The 19,434-nt window shown below is 48.9% G+C and overlaps 1 protein-coding gene across 2 annotated transcripts in view; it reads right to left on the bottom strand.

Moving 5' to 3' along the window:
- Positions 1–14,592, bottom strand: part of LOC138677453 (cornifelin homolog) — a 50,335-nt gene extending 35,743 nt beyond the window's left edge. Inside the window, exon 1 of one of the 2 annotated variants that reach the window (XM_069767606.1) lies at positions 13,573–14,592. The gene's annotated coding sequence lies outside the window, so the exon portion shown is untranslated. Of the gene's footprint in view, positions 1–6,189; positions 6,319–13,572 lie in introns of those variants that run through there. The other variant, XM_069767607.1, reaches the window with a different exon arrangement.
- Between the last annotated feature and the right edge of the window lie 4,842 nt (positions 14,593–19,434).

The raw sequence follows: 19,434 nt of genomic DNA, 5'->3' as shown, positions 1-19,434 counted from the left end.
TTTAAATTCACCGAAAAAGGCCTCATATCTGCGTGCTACAACTTTGGGCATTGTAGGCCGGTGGACCACTTTTTTTGCTGTCTGATACTCTCATTCTATACCTCACTATTTAGCATAACACAATATAAAAAGGCCACATATTTGCCAGTGTGGTATTTCTGTGACAGCCCTCATATATCTGCGTGCTCCAAGTTTGGGCATTGTAGGCCGGTATACCCCTTTTTTTTGCTGTCTGTTACTCTACTTATATACAGCACTATTTTGCATAAATTCACTTCACAAAAAAGCCCCCCAAAACTGAATACAGTCTGTTGCATCAGGCGAGGCCTGCCTGGAGTTTGGGTTTGAAAAATCGTAGATTTGCAGACATCATCAGATATTATTTCGCTACTAATAAATATATTTGTGTTGACCATTTGAAATAGTGCAGTAGTCCATTTAAAATGGGAAAGGCAAGGGGAAAGGGACGGGGAAGTGGACGTGATGATGATGGTGCATGAAGAGGACGAGATCGTGGCCAAGGTCAAAATGGGCAACAACAAAGACCCCCATCTTCTCACTCGACCTTCCTGTCCCAGTTTCTAGGTGACCTCAGCACACCACTATTGAAGCCAGAGCAGTGTGAAATGGTTGTTGGTTGGATAGTGGATAATGCTTCCAGTCACTTAACCACCACCACCATGTCTTCCACACGGTCAAGTCTGAGTAGCCGTGAGTGTGGCCTGGATATTCCTCACCCTGATCCTCCTTCCTCCCACCATGCAGAGTGCCCTGAGACAACTGATCCCACACTTGGACATTCTGAAGAACTGTTCAGTTTTCCATTTCAAGATTCAGAACTCTTGGCCGGTCAACTTGAAGTGGGGACAGATGAGATCACATGTAGAGATGCCCAAAGCTTTGATCAGCCCGGTCACGCGAAGGCGATGATGGGAAAGTGTCAGAAGAGGTGGACGATGATGAGACACAATTGCCAGTAAGTCAGGAGGAGGAGCAGGGTGCGGATGTGGAAGATGAGGTGGTGGATGACTATGTGACTGTCCCATCCTGGCAGGAGGACATGCAGAGCAAGGGTAGCAGCACACATGAGGAAGGAGGCATATCACGCCAACAGACAGGAAGAAGCAGTGTGGTGGCCACAGACAGAAGGCGTGCATCCATTCCCTGTAACACCAACATGAGGGAAGTTGCCATTCCAACTGTTTGATCTTCCTGGTTATTTTTTAAAGACTTTGCCGATAAACACAAACAGGGCTTTTGCAGCACCTGCCATGTGCGCATCAGCAGGGGTAGCAAAACAACCAGCCTGACCACCACCAGCATGATCAGGCTCATGGCAGCAAACCACTTGACTTTGTGGGCCGAACCCCAGGCTCCAGGACCACCGCCTGCAGGTCACACCACTGCTTCTTCCACTGTTTTGCGTAGAAGACAATCCCCAGTACACATGAAGATGCCTATAGCCTTGCACCTGTTGTGGCCCACAGTCAAGCAGCACCATCATCAAGCCCGTCCATGTCCTTGTCCCAGCACAGCTGTCAGTTGTCTATAACCCAGTCTTTGGAACGCAAGCGGAAATACCCAGCCAACGCCCCACAGACCACAGTCCTAAATTCTACTATTTCTCTTCTGCTTGCGTTAGAAATGCTGCCTTTTAGGCTCGTTGAGACTGAAGCTTTCCACAACCTAATGGCGGCGGCCGTCCCAAGGTACTCGGTCCCCAGTCGCCACTATTTCCCTTGGTGTGCCATACCGGCATTACACCAGCATGTGTCCCACAACATTACCCGTACCCTCCACAATGTTGTTACAGGGAAAGTCCACCTAACCACGGACACATGGACAAGTGCTTGTGGGCAGGGATGGTACATCTCACTGACGGCACACTGGGTTAACATAGTGGAAGCCCGGGACCCAGTCGGACCTTGGGATGGAACACATCCTCCCCACGCCGAGGATTGCTGGCCCTACGTCAATCAGGGTTGCCCCCACAGTCTAGAGCTCCTGCACCTCCTCCTCCTCTTCATCCTCCATCTCTGAAATCAACACATCAGTCAGAAGCTAGAAGCACTGCAGCACTGCCTTAGCCAAGCGGCAACAGGCTGTGCTGAAGCTAATCTGCATAGGTGACAAACCGCACAATGCAGAAGAGTTGTGGACAGCGCTGAAAGAGCAGTCAGATGTTTGGATGACACTGCTGAACCTACAGCCAGGCATGGTCGTGTGTGACAATCGCAATAACCTGGTGGCAGCTCTGAGGCAAGGTGAGCTCACACACGTACCTTGCTTGGCCCATGTGCTTAACCTCGTGGTTCAACATTTTCTGAAAAGCTACCCGGAGCTTCCGGATCTGCTAGTGAAAGTACGCCATCTGTCTGCCCAATTTAGAAAGTCAGCTACAGCTTCAGCCGCCCTTGCCATGCTTCAGCAGTGTTTGCAGCTTCCAGCCCACCAGCTGGTGTGTGATGTCCCCATGTGTTGGAACTCTAGGCTGCTTATGTTGGAAAGGTTTTGTGAGCAGAAGAGGGCAGTTGTTGACTACCAACATCAACAAGGCTGTCGCTATTCAGCTCAGGCTCCACATATAAGACCTCAGAAGTGGATGTCCAACATATGTACCATCCTCCAAAACTTTGAGGACTGCACCAAGATGGAGAGCGGCAATGACGCCATAATTAGCGTCACCATCCCGCTTCTCAGCATTCTGAAAACCTCTCACAATTAAAGAGGATGCAAAGCAGGCAGAGCACGAGGACATGGAGCAAAGAACCATACAGGGGGATTACACTCAGCCCAACCTCATGTCTTCTCATCGTGGATTGGTAGTAAGTGAGGAGGAGGAAGAACAGGAGCTACTTTCATGCACTATAGATGGTACTAATAACACAGCTGTCATGCCATCTGTTCAGCGGGGATGGCCTGAGGACAGGGAGGATGAGGAGGACAGCATGGCCAGTCGTCATGTTGGTGAGGACACGGAAGTATTGCCTGTTAGCAGTCTGGCACGCATGGCTGACTTTATGTTGCGCAGACTTTCACGTGACCCTCGCATTATAAAAATTTTGGGTGACACTCATTACTGGTTGGTGACACTTCTAGACCCACGCTACAAGGAGAACTTTCAATCTCTTATACTAGAGGCAGAGAGGTGAACTAAAATGTTGCAGTACCAGAGGGCCCTTGTAGCGGAATTACTTAGAAAATTCCCATGTGAGAATGCTGGCAGCAAACGTCAGAGTTTGTTGTACAACCAAGGAGTCCAAGCGAGAGAGACAGAAGTGGAATCCAGTTCAGGTAGGGGAACAATGGCAAAGTTCTGAGACATTTTTATCCGACCCTCCCATCGTTATGGCACAGAGGCAAGGGGTGCTGTCACAAGAAGTGCAATGTATGTGAAGATGGTGAGGGAGTACCTTGCAGATCGTACAAACGTCCTCCGTGATTCCTTTGTGCCTTTTAATTATTGGGTATCCAAGCTGGACACGTGGCATGAACTGGCTCTCTACGCCTTGGAGGTCCTGGCCTGCCCTGCTGCTAGCGTTCTGTACTGTTATAGGCAGGTGAATTTTGGGCGCGGGGGCTGTGAAGGCACTATTTTATTTAGTAAAAACAGGACCCCACATTGGGGACTTTGGCATTACATTACATTGGGCCTACTTCTTAAGTCTGTCTCCTGCAATGTGTCCTATAACTGCCACTAGATCACCAGGGTGAACGTGCTCTGTACGGTGCATTTTGGGCAAGGGGGCTGTGATGGCACTCTTTTAATTTTTTTTAAAAAGGACCCCACACTGGAGAATTGGGCATCACATTACTTTGGGCCTACTTCTTCATTCTGTCTCCTGCAATGTATCCTTTAACTGCCACTAGATGACCAGGTGAACGTGCTTTGTACTGTTATAGGCCGGTGAAGTTTGGGCAAGGGGGGCTGTGATGGCACTAGTATATTTTTAAAAAAGGTACCCCACATTGTTGAAACCACATCCTTGTTGGCAAAGACTTCACAACATTTGTGTAACTTAAAGAGATCACTTGAAAAGCTCCTTGTTGTGTTGCCTGGTTGCTAACATTGGACACAATACACTTCATATAAATTTGACAAAACAATGCTGTTACTTTGGCTCAGTAGTTCATTAAAAATATAGCCTTTTCCACTATATTAGTTTCTCTCCTTGAGAGCCATAACTTTGGCTGCTTCAAATGTACAAATGGCGAATATACAAATGGCGATTTGTAAACAAGATTGAAATACTGTACACCGAATGTATTCAGACAATCACATAGCTGCGTTTCCTGTGAAACATTTACAGATGTGACAGACAATGCTCATAGTGACACGATCTTGATAAATGTGTGTTTATTCACTTCACAAACAGTTATAAGCCTCTATATGTTTGATGCTTGTCATTGTAAAATATTAAGGTTTACTGAAACTCTGCCGGTGGTGGTTTGATCTAAATCCTTGTGGCTTTTATTTTCTAGGGGTTTATGGCCCCTCGTCTGATGACTCCATGATATCTCAGTTTCATCCAACCTTGAAAAGTGGCCACTTGAACGTCTGGGTGAAACTAAAGTTACTACATAGTGTAAGGGGTATCATTTCTCCTTGTGGAGAGTGACATACCATCTCTGGCTTGTCAAGGTAAGGAGGCTTATTCGCCATGCAACGCTCCTCTGGGAAATTAAATATGCAAATTGCCTCTTCTGAGAAAAAGAGGACTTAAACTCTATAGCGCCACCTATTGGAAGTAGCGATCCTACAAGTCACAATCAACTCTTTAACGAGTCGTGCAATATAATTTCCCAGAGGAGCGTTGCATGGCGAATAAGCCTCCTTACCTTGACAAGCCAGAGATGGTATGTCACTCTCCACAAGGAGAAACGATACCCCTTAGACCCCAGTCCAGAGCCTCTCACCTAGCCAAATCAGTTCTCATGCTTCGCACTGACGAGGGCCAACAGCCCGAAACACCGTGTCTGCGAATTGAGATACTGATTTGGCTTTAATCCTAAGTCATATTGCACAACTCGTTAAAGAGTTGATTGTGACTTGTAGGATCGCTACTTCCAATAGGTGGCGCTATAGAGTTTAAGTCCTCTTTTTTTCAGAAGAGGCAATTTGCATACATAGTGTAAATCACTATATAATACCAGAGAAACATGACTAAGACAGATGCAAAGACTGGGGTACCTGTACATGTACAGTGTGCTGATACCTGCATAACTGGGGACGCCCATGCAGTGTAGGTATCTCCCAGGGGTTCTCTGTCTTGGTGTTGCTTCTCGGATATTCCAGACGGATGATGTTTAAAAGCCTCTTGTTGATGATGTAAGTATACTGTATGTAGTTAATCTTCATATATACGTAATCACTATATTTACTTAATCCTTTTATGTACTTATTAACCTGTGTATGTTAACATAAACAAAAGTGGACGCACTCACACTATTCAATCATACTATTCCTTGAATTTTGTAGTTTGCAATAAAATTGTGCTGTATTGCAAGTATTTGCCTTTTTTAAAGCCGTCTCTGAACCTTAGTGTTAAAAACATGTCAAATAAAATTGCCGAATTCTCCTGTAAATAATTCTGCAAAGAGGGAATCATGATACCATTAAAAAATAGGAGTGAATTTTCATGGACCCATCTAGTATGTGGGTTCAAAGGCCTAATGGGGGGCATATGAATTGGTAGCAGGGCAGGCCTGGAATTCAATGCAACATTTTTTCAGGAGTCCCCCCTGGACATCTTATGACAGGGCTATTGTGGTGCGTCGTACTTCTTGGCAGCCCATCCACTCACAGCATAGGATACAACAGTTTAGGAGACCCACTGTTTAATAATGGCCCTTTAAGAAGATTAATGCCGCCTGATGCACCAGTAAGAATAGGCTCTGTGCCTTTAAGAGTCCCTCCTTCATAAATGAAACAAGATGGGTCTTCTTATGTGTCACACACCACATGGCCAGCTAGGGGGGTTACATGTTACAGTGACATTTCCCAGTGAATGCATTTGTAGTGGTTGAAAGCAATGTTAAAGTTGAAAAACGCTTCAAAAACGCTGCGTCTGAACTAATCCCAAGTGGGGGAGGACATTTTCGGTCTGGGGTGTCAGGTAAAGACCTTTGGTAACTAACCACTACCCCAGCTACAGAGGACGCAGAAAGGGAAATGCAGAGGACTCTTACCCGCAGGTACAACGGGTCGAGGGTCCGAAGTCTATCGTAAGTCTATCAGCAGCCAGGAGCCTGGACCTGAGGAGAGTGGAGGTGCTCTGGAGCACTTTGCACCCACAAGACCTGCGGTCACGTGACCACACTTGTGAGGAGGGGGGGAGCTACTGCAAAGCCCCACTGGGAGCCGACAGAAGCACAGGAAAGAAAAAGTGAAGAGGAGAAAACAGTAGTCAGGTCAGCAATGCAATAATATCATACACTGAGAGGGCGGTGTGGTACAGCAGGAATAGTCGGAGGGAGGTCAGGACGTAGCCGAAGGTCATACACAAAGAGGGCGGCGAGGTACAACAGGGACAACCAAAGGAATATCAAGACCTAGCCAAAGGTCATACACAAAGAGGGCGGCAAGGTACAGAATCAGCAGACGGAAGCAGACATACAAGGATAGGCACAAAGTACAGGCAGAGCAGCGTCAGACACACTCAGCTTAGAGTATAAACGACATTATACTGCCTCTGTACAAATCCCTAGTTAGACCGCACATGGAGTACTGTGTCCAGTTTTGGGCACCGGTGCTCAGGAAGGATATAATGGAACTAGAGAGAGTACAAAGGAGGGCAACAAAATTAATAAAGGGGATGGGAGAACTACAATACCCAGATAGATTAGCGAAATTAGGATTATTTAGTCTAGAAAAAAGACGACTGAGGGGCGATCTAATAACCATGTATAAGTATATAAGGGGACAATACAAATATCTCGCTGAGGATCTGTTTATACCAAGGAAGGTGACGGGCACAAGGGGGCATTCTTTGCGTCTGGAGGAGAGAAGGTTTTTCCACCAACATAGAAGAGGATTCTTTACTGTTAGGGCAGTGAGAATCTGGAATTGCTTGCCTGAGGAGGTGGTGATGGCGAACTCAGTCGAGGGGTTCAAGAGAGGCCTGGATGTCTTCCTGGAGCAGAACAATATTGTATCATACAATTATTAGGTTCTGTAGAAGGACGTAGATCTGGGTATTTATTATGATGGAATATAGGCTGAACTGGATGGACAAATGTCTTTTTTCGGCCTTACTATGTTACTATGTTACTAGAGAATGACCCCACAAAGAGGCTATAAAAACCCTCCCAAGATCCCAAAGACAGGCCATCCAAATTAACACTTAAACTACCTAACCAGCAAACCCCCATGACATGGGGTTAATTATTTGGCCTTACAGACAAGTCATTAACTTGCAAAGGATGTAACTTAAAAACATTTCCCAGCAAAACCCATTTGGTTTCGTTTTAATGTGTCTTTTGTGGCATCGGGAAAAATGTCACGAATCTCGGAAAAATCTGATTGATTAAATCTGTGAATTATGAGTCAGGAATGCTTCCAGGGACGATCCCCATGAGGTCCCTGTGTCATTTGAGCAGTGTTTCCATAATTTTCAGACATTTTTAGACCTTTAAAGGACCCTGGGGGCATCACTGTAAAAATACTCGGGTCTCCCATAGACTTACATTGGGCTTGTTGTTCTGGCCGAGTACCCGAGTATTCCAATCTGCTCAACCCGAGCAACGAGCACCCGAGCATTTTAGTGCTCGCCCATCACTATTGATAATTTTTTTGGCAAATATTATTCAGGACATTGCGCAGGTCATTTTGAGTACTAGTGGTCTGTAAGGAGGTGAAGCACAAGAAGAGTCCGGGGGCGATTACCTTCTCGGCTCCGTGCTGGAACCATTGAGATGTGCTACAGGTTCCCCAGAGGGCAGACTCCGAGAGAGAGAGCACCCGGTCAGTGGACTAATACAGGGAGATTGCCCAGAAAGACTGCATCTTGTGAGTACATGAGAGCAGACTCTGCTGTGACTGGAGAGGGGCGCTTTGAGACCCGTGCAGAGACATTGGCCCATGCAGAGACTGTGACCCCCTGGTACCCACGGTATCAGTGCAGAGACTGTGACCCCTGGTACCCACGGTATCAGTGCAGAGCCCCTGATTCCTGGTGACAGACTTAATAATTGACTGACCATCGTTTTCCTGGGATAGGCTGTGCTGTAAAAGCTAAAGACTCAGAGCCTGTGCATATCACATTAACTCCCGAAACCCCAGGCAGTGTGCTCCTAGAGACTACTCAGCCCACGGACAACAGAGGGACGACAAGTGCCGTTGTTTCTCGGCGCCTACGTTGGAGAAGACGACCCTTCAAGCAAGTCCTCATCAGACTGATAACTGTTCTCTTCTCAAGAAATCCTGCTTACTTCTGTTACACTGTTTGACTCCCATATTTTTACACTGTTTTCTTGTTAGTTATATTCCACTGCTTCCTCCCTGCGAGGAAAACCTGATTCCTGTTATTAAACCCCTCAACTGTTGGTCTGTCTGTTCCGTGGTGACACACTCAGCACCTGCATACTATTACATTTGGCGTAGTCGGCAGGATGTCACACGGTAGCGCGGACAGGGCAGACCAAGCAGCTGGGGAAGTTCCCAGGTCTAGCATTTCCCTGGGAGACCTGAACTTTTTTTTTTTAAACAATAGATTTTTATTGAATTTTGCATATAAGGTGAAGAAAAAACCTCAATACAAACATATTTTTACAATATGTATAAGAGGACATATAAGCAGTTAACAAACAAACGAACAAACAAACAACAGGGTAAGAGGCAGGGGAAGGGGGGGGACGTGAGAAGAGGTTATAGTGTCCGATTCCGGGTAAATGATTCCATCAGAGTCAGGAGGGTCAGATGAAATACTGGTGTGGCAAAGGGGGTGTGGTTGGCATACTCTGCCCAGGGAAGCCAAACTCTCTCAAACTTGCCAACTTTGTCTGTAAGTATGGAAGATCATTTTTCGTTTATCATGTACCAAGAAAGGCGTGTTTTAACTGCAGATAATTCTAGATTCGTTTTTTTCCATGCCGAAGCTATGGTTTGTTTGGCTGCCAGGAATATAAATGTGATGAGGGCTTGAGCGTGTTTAGGGGTGTTGGGGATACGCTTGTTAAGTAGAGCCTCCCATGTTTTTTTTTGTAAGATTGATATTTGTTATGGAGAAGATCAGGTGGTATACTCTAATCCAAAATCTGCGTACAATCGGGCATAGCCACCAGATATGGAACATATCACCTGTGGAATTACATCCTCTAAAGTAATTTGGAGAATAGTTGGCGACTGCTTTAGCCACTCTGGCTGGGGTCAGGTACCACCTGGTCTGGGAGACCTGAACTTTGAAGCCACTTTGATCTACTTGGATGATATCATCGTCTTTGCCCCCACCTTTGAGGGGCATCTGCAGAGACTAGAGCAAGTTCTGAGTCAGATACAGAAGTATGGCTTGAAAGTGAAACCCCAGAAATGTCACCTCTTCCGTACCGAGACTGAATACTTGGGACACGTCTCCGCTGAGGGGGTGAGGCCTTCCCAGGAGAAGATCGCTGTGGTACAAGAGTGGCCAACTCTAAAAACTGTAAAAGATGTGCGTGCGTTCCTGGGACTCACAGGATACTTCAGACACTTCGTAAAAGACATTACCCGCCTTGCTAATCCACTCCAGGAGTTGTTGAGGGGAGTGCCCTCTTGCGCTAAAAACAGGAACATACAGTGGAGGAAGCATCAGGAGGAGGCATTCTTGGCTTTGAAGAAGGCTTTGACGGAGGCCCCCGTGCTGGCCTATGCCGACTTCACGCAACCGTTTATCTTGCACACGGATGGGAGCCTGCAGGCCTTGGGGCCGTACTATTGCAGATGCAGGACGGGAAAGAGCGCGTCATCACATACGCCAGTTGGTTTTTGCATGACTCGGAATAGAATCCAGAAAACTACAGTTCGGTTAAGCTGGAGTTGTTGGCGCTGGTGTGCGCAATGACTGACAAGTTTGCAAATATCTGGCTGGCTCAGAAGTTCATGTACGCAACAATAACAATCCGTTGGCCCATCTGGAGAATACCAAGTTAGGGGCCCTAGAACAACGTTGGGTAGCCCGAATGGCCAAGTTCCGATACAGAATTTCGTATAAAAGAGGAGCCGAGAATGTTCATGCAGATGCCCTCTCCCAAGTAAACTGTCGCAAACCATCACCCAGCCAGGATGAAGAACTGGAAGATGTGGAGGTCCCAGGTTTTGGAGAGACTGCCAGGACATTGGGTCAGTTGAGAAGGTGGGTCGTGTCTGAACAAATGCCCAAACGGCACGAGACGAGGTCCATGTCACCTGAAGTACTGAAGATGCTGCGCCAGTGGGAGAGGCTCCAGTTGCGGGATGGTATCCTGTACCGGAAGGTATTCCTGCAAACCAAACAGTCTTGTATGGCAGACGGTGATTCCCTTGTCCTTGATAGATCAGGTGGCTAAGGAAGCACATGAGAAAGGAGCACACTTTGGGCAAGAAAAAACTTTCCAGTGGTTACAGCGCCTATTTTATCATCCCCACTTAAGGAACATTGTGGAGAAAGTATGTCAGCAATGCAGAAGTTGTGAACTGGTCAAACCACCAGAACAACGACCCCCCACAGAGACGGTGAGGTCTTCTGGCCCCATGGACCTACTGGCAATAGATTACTTGACAATTGGACAAGCACACCAAGGCTATGAGCATTGTTTAGTGATGATAGACCACTTTACTAAATTTGCCATAGTGATGCAAACACTTCATACAGGTGTAAGGGTGTCCCAAGCACATCCATTCTGATCAAGGGGCCTGCTTCCTCGGAAGAGTGATGGAGGAGCTGCACCAGCTGTACAAAATCAATAAGTCCCGGACCACCCCTTATCATCCACAGGGTATGGGGCTTGTGAAAGATTTAACCGCAGTCTGATTCAAATGCTGAGGACCCTGGAAGAGGACCAGAAGGCGAAGTGGACTGAGTCCATCCCTGAATTGGTGTGGGCGTATAACAATCGGAAACACAGCACCACCGGATTCACCCCCTACTCTTTCTTTGGCCGACCCGGGAAAGGGCTGGCAGAGCTGGAGCTGGAACCCGAGGAGGACTACCCACAGACAGGGGTGTACTCCTGGGTTCAAGAACATCGTCGTCGGCTGCGGACAATTCAACGTTTAATGCAAAATCAGCTGCAAGAATTGGAGCATCCCCAGGTAGCTCCTCAAAAGGGGACAGCCCTGCGGCCTGGAGAACGAGTCTTAGTGAGGGAAAAGCGCCCACACAACAAACTAGAGTACCGGTGGGAGAAAAGGCCGTACCGAGTGAAGCGGTGGCTCGGCAACGAGGGTCCCATTTATGAGGTCCAGCCAGAAACGGAAGAGGGGACTCCCACTTGCACACTGCACAGGAATATGTTGCGTCCATGTTTGTCTCGAGATCCTGAATCAGTCCAATTGACTCCAGCGCCCCCCACCGGCTGTGCCAGTAATCAATGTAGATGTGGAAGATGAGGAAGACTACCAATCTCTCCCAGGGAACCCAGAAACAGGGCTGGTGCCTGAAACTACCAACGTATTGAAGGAAACCTTGACTCATCCCACAGCAGTTGACACCACTGCCCCTGCTGATTTGAGATGCTCTGAACGTTCAACGGCTGGAGTACCCCCTATTCGCTACAATCAGGATGAGTTAATCTGGCAGCAGATTGTGCAAGGACAGGAAGATTGCCAACAGGAACTCCTGAAAATCTCACCCGTGGAATGGTGCGCAGAAAGAGGGGGGGAATGTAAGGAGACAAAGCACAAGAAGAGTCCGGGGCGGTTACCTTCTCGGCTCTATGCCTGGAACCTTTGGCTGTGCTACAGGTTCTCCAGGGGGCAGACTTAGAAACTGGGACAGGAAGGAAGTCGGGGAGAGAGCGGGAAAGGCGGGCACGCAAGGAGCAGAGCAGCGTGAGCAGCGGTCAGAGCAGGGTGCAGCTGCGCTCCAGGAGAGCTCCCGGTCAGAGGACTGATACAGTGAAAACCCCTCGGTGCTGTTTTCCCATGAAATCCGGCGCCTGCGCTGTTTAGTACTGGACTCACAGGTGCAGTCTGCAAGACTGCATGTGAGGTCAGACGTCCAGAGCTCACTGCGCCTGCACCAGCCAGTACTAAACAGCGCAGGCGCCGGATTTCATGGGAAAACAGCGTGGAGGGGGCGGCGCCCGGCGCCCCAGAAGATATGAGTGACGGCAGTGTGGCGTTTCCAGCAGGGGGTTTAAGACAGGTATTTTGGTGAAATTATAAAACGCTTTATTTTGGCAATAACTGCACCAAAAACTAAAAGAGCCACCTTGTTAGAATGCAGCATTACTGCTGCACAAGGTGGCTCTTTTAGTTTAGAACGGCTGGAGGGGGTGACAGAGTCCCTTTAATAATAGACTGACCATCGTTTTCCCAGGATAGGCTGTGCTGTAAAAGCTAAACACTCAGAGCCCGTGCCTATCACATTAACCCCCGAAACCCCAGGCAGCAGGCTCCTAGAGACTACTCAGCCCACGGACAACAGAGGGACGACAAGTGCCGCTGTTTCTCGGCGCCTACGTTGGAGAAGACGACCCTTCAAGCAAGTCCTCATCAGACTGATAAGTGTTCTGTTCTCAAGAAATCCTGGTTAATTCTGTTACACTGTTTGACTCCCATATTTTTGCACTATTTTCTTGTTAGGCTACGTTCACATTTGCGTTGTGCGATGTTCCGTCGGAGACGCAACGCACAACGCAAACAAAAACGCAACAAAATGCACGCTAAAATGCAGCGTTTTGCGATGCATACGTCCTTTTTTGCAGAAATTTGGACGCAAAAAAAATGCAACTTGCTGCGTCCTCTGTGCCCCATGCTTGTGGCAAAAAAAACGCATGCGTCGCAAAACGCAGCACAACGCATGTCCATATGCCCCCCATGTTAAATATAGGGGCGCATGACGTATGCGTCGCCGCGGCTGCGCCCGACGCAGCCCGGCAGAACGCAAATGTGAACGTAGCCTTAGTTATATTCTACTGCTTCCTCCCTGAGAGGAGAACCTGATTCCTGTTATTAAACCCCTCAACTGTTGGTCTGTCTGTTCCGTGGTGACACACTCAGTACCTGCTCACTATTACAGGTCCAGAGTACCTCTTTTCAAATTGAACTTATGTACGATTGAGGACATTTGATTATGTGCGACATAAGCGATTTACGTGAATAACTCAGGACCACAAGTTGTCAAAATAAACATCTCAAAGTCCTGAACAAAATTTTACCTAAACAATATCCACTCTATGTATAATTCACCATACATGAAAATCTAATGGCTAACTAATAGCTAAAGTCTATCTGCAGACTATCCGGTATGTACAGGAGTGTAATATATAACGTACAGGAGTGTAATATATAACGTACAGGAGTGTAATATATAACGTACAGGAGTGTAATATCACTGATGAGCTGTGACCTCTTCCTCTGGTGACATGTCGGCCACCTGTAGTGGGGTCTCTTACCTTCGCTGTCTGGTGGTCTCCTCTATGGTTGATGATGGCCTCTGTCTCCAGCACATGTGTCTGTTCTCAGTTTCGTTTCTCGTCTCCCCTCCTAATTTCCTGGGGCTCATCCCTCCCCTCCCCTGATGTGTCTGTTCCTGTACACAAACCTCAATGCCAAAAACTACAGCTCAACCACAAGCTCCCAGATCACAGCCCTAATATTACTGCGGCGACCACCGAACACCCACTTTACAGGGTCTCCCATCTGCACCCATGTGGCATCCTGCATAGCCGTGAGCCCACCACATGCACCCCCATAAAGGTTCATCACCCGGTCACATACAATGTATCTGGATCTCAGCTCTGGATGGTGGACAAGAGGATAGTAATATAGAAGACCCCAACTCATCAGCTATATTCTCCCCCGAGAGGTTTTTGTCCCCCAGATTTCCCCCTTCCCACTCTATTCTTTTCCACCATAACATTTCTGTATTGTACACTTTTCTCTACTAAGTCTTCATCTCCTCCTTGCATTCCCTCCTCTTCTACATCTCATCGCTCCTCCCCCTCTTCATCTCCTCTCTCATTAACGCCTCTTATTCATGTCCTCCTCTTCTTTATCTTCTCCTTCCTCCCCTCCCCACTCTTCTCATCTCCCCCACTTTCCTTCCTCTCCCTCATTTTCCCTTTTCTTAATCTCCTCCTCCTCTCCCCCACTCTTCTTCATCTCTTCTCCCCTTTCACCATTCTTTTTCCTCTCGTCTCACCCCTCTTCTTTATCTTTTCCTTCCTGTCCTCCGACTGTTATTCATCTCCTTTCCCCTCTACTACATCTTCTCCTTCTTCTGCCCTCATTCATTTCCACCCTCGTCTCTACTCTCTTCCTCATCTCCTCCTTCCTCTCCCCCACTCTTAGTCATCTCCTCCTTCCTATCCTCCACTCTTCATCATATCCTCCTTCCTCTCTCCCTTCTTTTCATCTCCTTTCACCTCTCACTCTTCTGCTTCATCTCCTCTCTCGTCTCACCCCTCTTTCTCATCTCCTCCTTCCTCTCCCCATTCTTCATCATCTCCTCCTTCCTCTCCCCCACTCTTCATCTCATGCCTCCTCTCCCCCACTCTTTATCATCTCCTCCTTTCTCTCCCCCTCTTCCTCATCTCCCCTTCCTTTCCCTCACTCTTCATCATCTCCTCCTTCCTCTCCCCCACTCTTCGTCATCTCCTCCTTCCTCTCACCCCTCTTTTTGCCTCTCACCCCTCTTCCACATCCCCTCCCTCATCTCCCACTATTCCTCATCTCCTCCTTCTTCTCCCCACTCTTCGTCATCTCCTTCTTCCTCTCCCCCACTCTTTATCATCTCCTTCTTCCTCTCCCCCACTCTTCGTCATCTCCTTATTCCTCCCTCCTCTTCATCATCTCCTCCTTCCTCTCACCCTCTTTTTGCCTCTCACCCCTCTTCCACATCCCCTCCCTCATCTCCCACTATTCCTCATCTCCTCCTTCTTCTCCCCACTCTTCGTCATCTCCTTCTTCCTCTCCCCCACTCTTTATCATCTCCTTCTTCCTCTCCCCCACTCTTCGTCATCTCCTTATTCCTCCCTCCTCTTCATCATCTCCTCCTTCCTCTCACCCCTCTTTTTACCTCTCACCCCTCTTCCTCATCCCATCCATCATCTCTCCCTCTTCTTCATCTCTTCCTTCCTGTCCCCACTCTTCTCTTCATCATCTCCTCCTTTCTCTCCCTCACTCTTCCTCATCTCCTCCTTCCTCTCCCCCACTCTTCCTCATCTCCTCCTTTCTCTCCCTCACTCTTCATCATCTCCTCCTTTCTCTCCCTCACTCTTCATCATCTCCTCCTTCCTCTCCCCCACTCATCCTCATCTCCTCCTTCCTCTCCCCCACTCTTCCTCATCTCCTCCTTTCTCACCCTCACTCTTCAACGCCTCTTTCCTCTATCCAACTATCATCTCTTTCCTCTCACCCCTTTTTATCTCCATCCCCCTCACCCCTCCTCCTCATCTCCTCCCTCATCTTCCCCTCTTCCTCATCTCCTCCCTCATCTTCCCCTCTTCCTCATCTCCTCCTTCCTCTCCCCCACTCTTCATCATCATCTCCTCCTTTCTCCCCCCTCTTCATCATCTCCCCTTCCTTTCCAGCTATGTTTCATCATCATCTCCTCCTTCCTCTCACCCACTGTTCGTCATCTCCTCCTTCCTCTCACCCCTCTTTTTACCTCACACCCCTCTTCCACATCCCCTCCCTCATCTCCCCCTCTTCCTCATCTCCTCCTTCTTCTCCCCACTCTTCGTCATCTCCTTCTTCCTCTCCCCCACTCTTTATCATCTCCTTCTTCCTCTCCCCCACTCTTCGTCATCTCCTTATTCCTCCCTCCTCTTCATCATCTCCTCCTTCCTCTCACCCCTCTTTTTACCTCTCACCCCTCTTCCTCATCCCATCCATCATCTCTCCCTCTTCTTCATCTCTTCCTTCCTGTCCCCACTCTTCTCTTCATCATCTCCTCCTTTCTCTCCCTTACTCTTCCTCATCTCCTCCTTCCTCTCCCCCACTCTTCCTCATCTCCTCCTTTCTCTCCCTCACTCTTCATCATCTCCTCCTTTCTCTCCCTCACTCTTCATCATCTCCTCCTTCCTCTCCCCCACTCATCCTCATCTCCTCCTTCCTCTCCCCCACTCTTCCTCATCTCCTCCTTTCTCACCCTCACTCTTCAACGCCTCTTTCCTCTATCCAACTATCATCTCTTTCCTCTCACCCCTTTTTATCTCCATCCCCCTCACCCCTCCTCCTCATCTCCTCCCTCATCTTCCCCTCTTCCTCATCTCCTCCCTCATCTTCCCCTCTTCCTCATCTCCTCCTTCCTCTCCCCCACTCTTCATCATCATCTCCTCCTTTATCCCCCCTCTTCATCATCTCCCCTTCCTTTCCAGCTATGTTTCATCATCATCTCCTCCTTCCTCTCACCCACTGTTCGTCATCTCCTCCTTCCTCTCACCCCTCTTTTTACCTCACACCCCTCTTCCACATCCCCTCCCTCATCTCCCCCTCTTCCTCATCTCCTCCTTCCTCTTCCCCACTCTTCCACATCTCCTCTTTCCTCACCCTCCATCATGTGGCGCCCCAGGGTCCTGGTTGTCACAGTAACATTGCTTTCCTCACGGGGAGAGTGATGTTATGTTTGGAAGCGATGAAGGATATCTTTTATCAGGTAATCACCATACACACAACATGTTCACACTCCAAGCCACAAGGGGGAGCTTTTGATCCTATTTCTAGGTGACTCCCCTATATCTATTGTGGTTTAGAGGGAAAGATAGTCAGTTCCTGTCAGAGAGACAGAGGGAAAGGAAGCAGAGGGGCCGTGCAACCACAAGAAAGTTCTGCAGCTCCTGGATAGAGATACAGAAGGAAAGGACATCGTTCACTGAGAGTGAAGGAGAGCAAGGCACAGGCGAGGACACTAGGGGGGAGGACAGCAGTGAGCAGACTGTCTCCCTGGCAAAGCGCAGAAAACCGGTAGCCGACACACCGAGGTTGTAAGGGACTGTAAGACTTACAGCAGAAACCGGCAGGACAGCTGAACTGCAAGTTACCTGTCCACCACACACACCTGAGGCACAGTAACACATAGAGCCCGGGGCGTGCTAGAGTCCCTGTAAAAAGGCTCGAGTTACCTCTCATGCAGGTACTGTCCTATCCTATATGGGGACAGAGAGAAGAACTGTGAGGACCTTATCAGAAGCCATAGGCAGTAAGGGACGACAACACCACCGCACTAGAGGGAAGGCTTTAATCTCCACCTGGAAAAGGGGACTCTGGATTCGCTTCCAAGCCGACTGAACCCTGCCTGCCCTGTGATCTGGTGCCCTGGACTGCGGCTGCCTGAAGTCTTCAGTAAACCAGGTAAAGAGACTGCAAACCTGTGTCCTCTTTCTTTACTGCGCCATTCGCCATCTTCCATCTACACACCAGGAGCCCTGGGAATACACTTCACCTATGGGAAGTTATACCACCTAGCTGCCATAACATCACCCCAGAAGACCCCTTAAAGCAGTAACGGTCCCCACTGACTGAATACCACATGTGGCGTCACGAACATAAACTTTATTCAATTTCCCTTTTACATGGGCGCCCAGGGCAACGGACCGGGTCGCTGACCGTGACATCCCCCTGTGAGCACTGGACTGGTACCGGGTACCCCGTGGTCCTGGCGGGCGACTCAATCATCTCCTCCTTCCTCTCCCCCATTTTTTCTCATCTGCTCCTTCCTCTCTCCCACTCTTCGCTATCTCCTTATTCCTCCCACCTCTTCATCATCTCCTCCTTCCTCTCCACCACTCTTCATCCTCTCCTCCTTCCTCTCACCCCTCTTCCTCATCCCATCCCTCATCTCTCCCTCTCTCTCATCTCTTCCTTCCTGTCCCCACTATTCTCTTCATCTCCTCCTTCCTCTCCCTCACTCTTCGTCATCTCCTCCTTCCTCTCCCTCACTCTTCGTCATCTCCTCCTTCCTCTCCCTCACTCTTCGTCATCTCCTCCTTCGTCTCCCCACTCTTTCTCGTCTCCTCCTTCGTCCCCCCACTCTTCATCATCTCCTCCTTTCTCACCCTTAATCATCTCCTCCTTCCTCTCCCCCACTCTTCCTCATCTCCTCCTTCCTCTCCCCCACTCTTCCTCGTCTCCTCCTTTCTCACCCTCACTCTTCATCGTCTCGTCCTTTCTCACCCTCACTTTTTCCTCATCTCCTCCTTCCTCTCCCCCACTCTTCCTCATCTCCTCCTTCCTCACCCTCACTCTTCATCATCTCCTCCTTTCTCTCCCCCACTCTTCCTCACCTCCTCCCTCATCTCTCCTCTCCCTCATCTCTTTCCTCTCCCCACTCTTCCTCATCTCCTCCTTCCTCTCCCCCACTATTCCTCATCTCCTCCTTCCTCTCCCTCACTCTTAATCATCTCCTCCTTTCTCACCCTCTCTCTTCCTCGTCTCCTCCTTTCTCACCCTCACTTTTCCTCACCTCCTCCTTCCTCTCCCCCACTCTTCCTCATCTCCTCCTTTCTCTCCCCCACTCTTCCTCACCTCCTCCCTCATCTCTCCTCTCCCTCATCTCTTTCCTCTCCCCCACTCTTCGTCATCTCCTCCTTCCTCTCCCCCACTCTTCCTCATTTCCTCCTTTCTCACCCTCACTCTTAATCATCTCCTCCTTCCTCTCCCCCACTCTTCCTCATCTCCCCCTTCCTCTCCCCCACTCTTCCTTGTCTCCTTTCTCACCCCCACTCTTCCTCATCGCCTCCTTCCTCTCCCTCACTCTTCCTCGTCTCCTCCTTTCTCACCCTCACTCTTCCTCTCTCCTCCTTCCTCTCCCCCACTCTTCCTTGTCTCCTCCTTTCTCACCCCCACTCTTCCTCATCTCCTCTTTCCTCACCCTCACTCTTCCTCATCTCCTCCTTCCTCTCCCCCACTCTTCCTCATCTCCTCCTTCCTCTCCCTCACTCTTCCTCGTCTCCTCCTTTCTCACCCTCACTCTTCCTCGTCTCCTCCTTTCTCACCCTCACTTTTCCTCATCTCCTCCTTCCTCTCCCCCACTCTTCCTCATCTCCTCCTTCCTCACCCTCACTCTTCATCATCTCCTCCTTTCTCTCCCCCACTCTTCCTCACCTCCTCCCTCATCTCTCCTCTCCCTCATCTCTTTCCTCTCCCCCACTCTTCGTCATCTCCTCCTTGCTCTCCCCCACTCTTCCTCATTTCCTCCTTTCTCACCCTCACTCTTAATCATCTCCTCCTTCCTCTCCCCCATTCTTCCTCATCTCCTCCTTCCTCTCCCCCACTCTTCCTTGTCTCCTCCTTTCTCACCCCCACTCTTCCTC

The sequence above is a fragment of the Ranitomeya imitator genome, chromosome 4 (assembly GCF_032444005.1).
Source record: "Ranitomeya imitator isolate aRanImi1 chromosome 4, aRanImi1.pri, whole genome shotgun sequence".
In the NCBI taxonomy this organism is placed as follows: Eukaryota; Metazoa; Chordata; class Amphibia; order Anura; family Dendrobatidae; genus Ranitomeya; species Ranitomeya imitator.
This window is presented reverse-complemented; position numbering and strand designations above follow the sequence as displayed.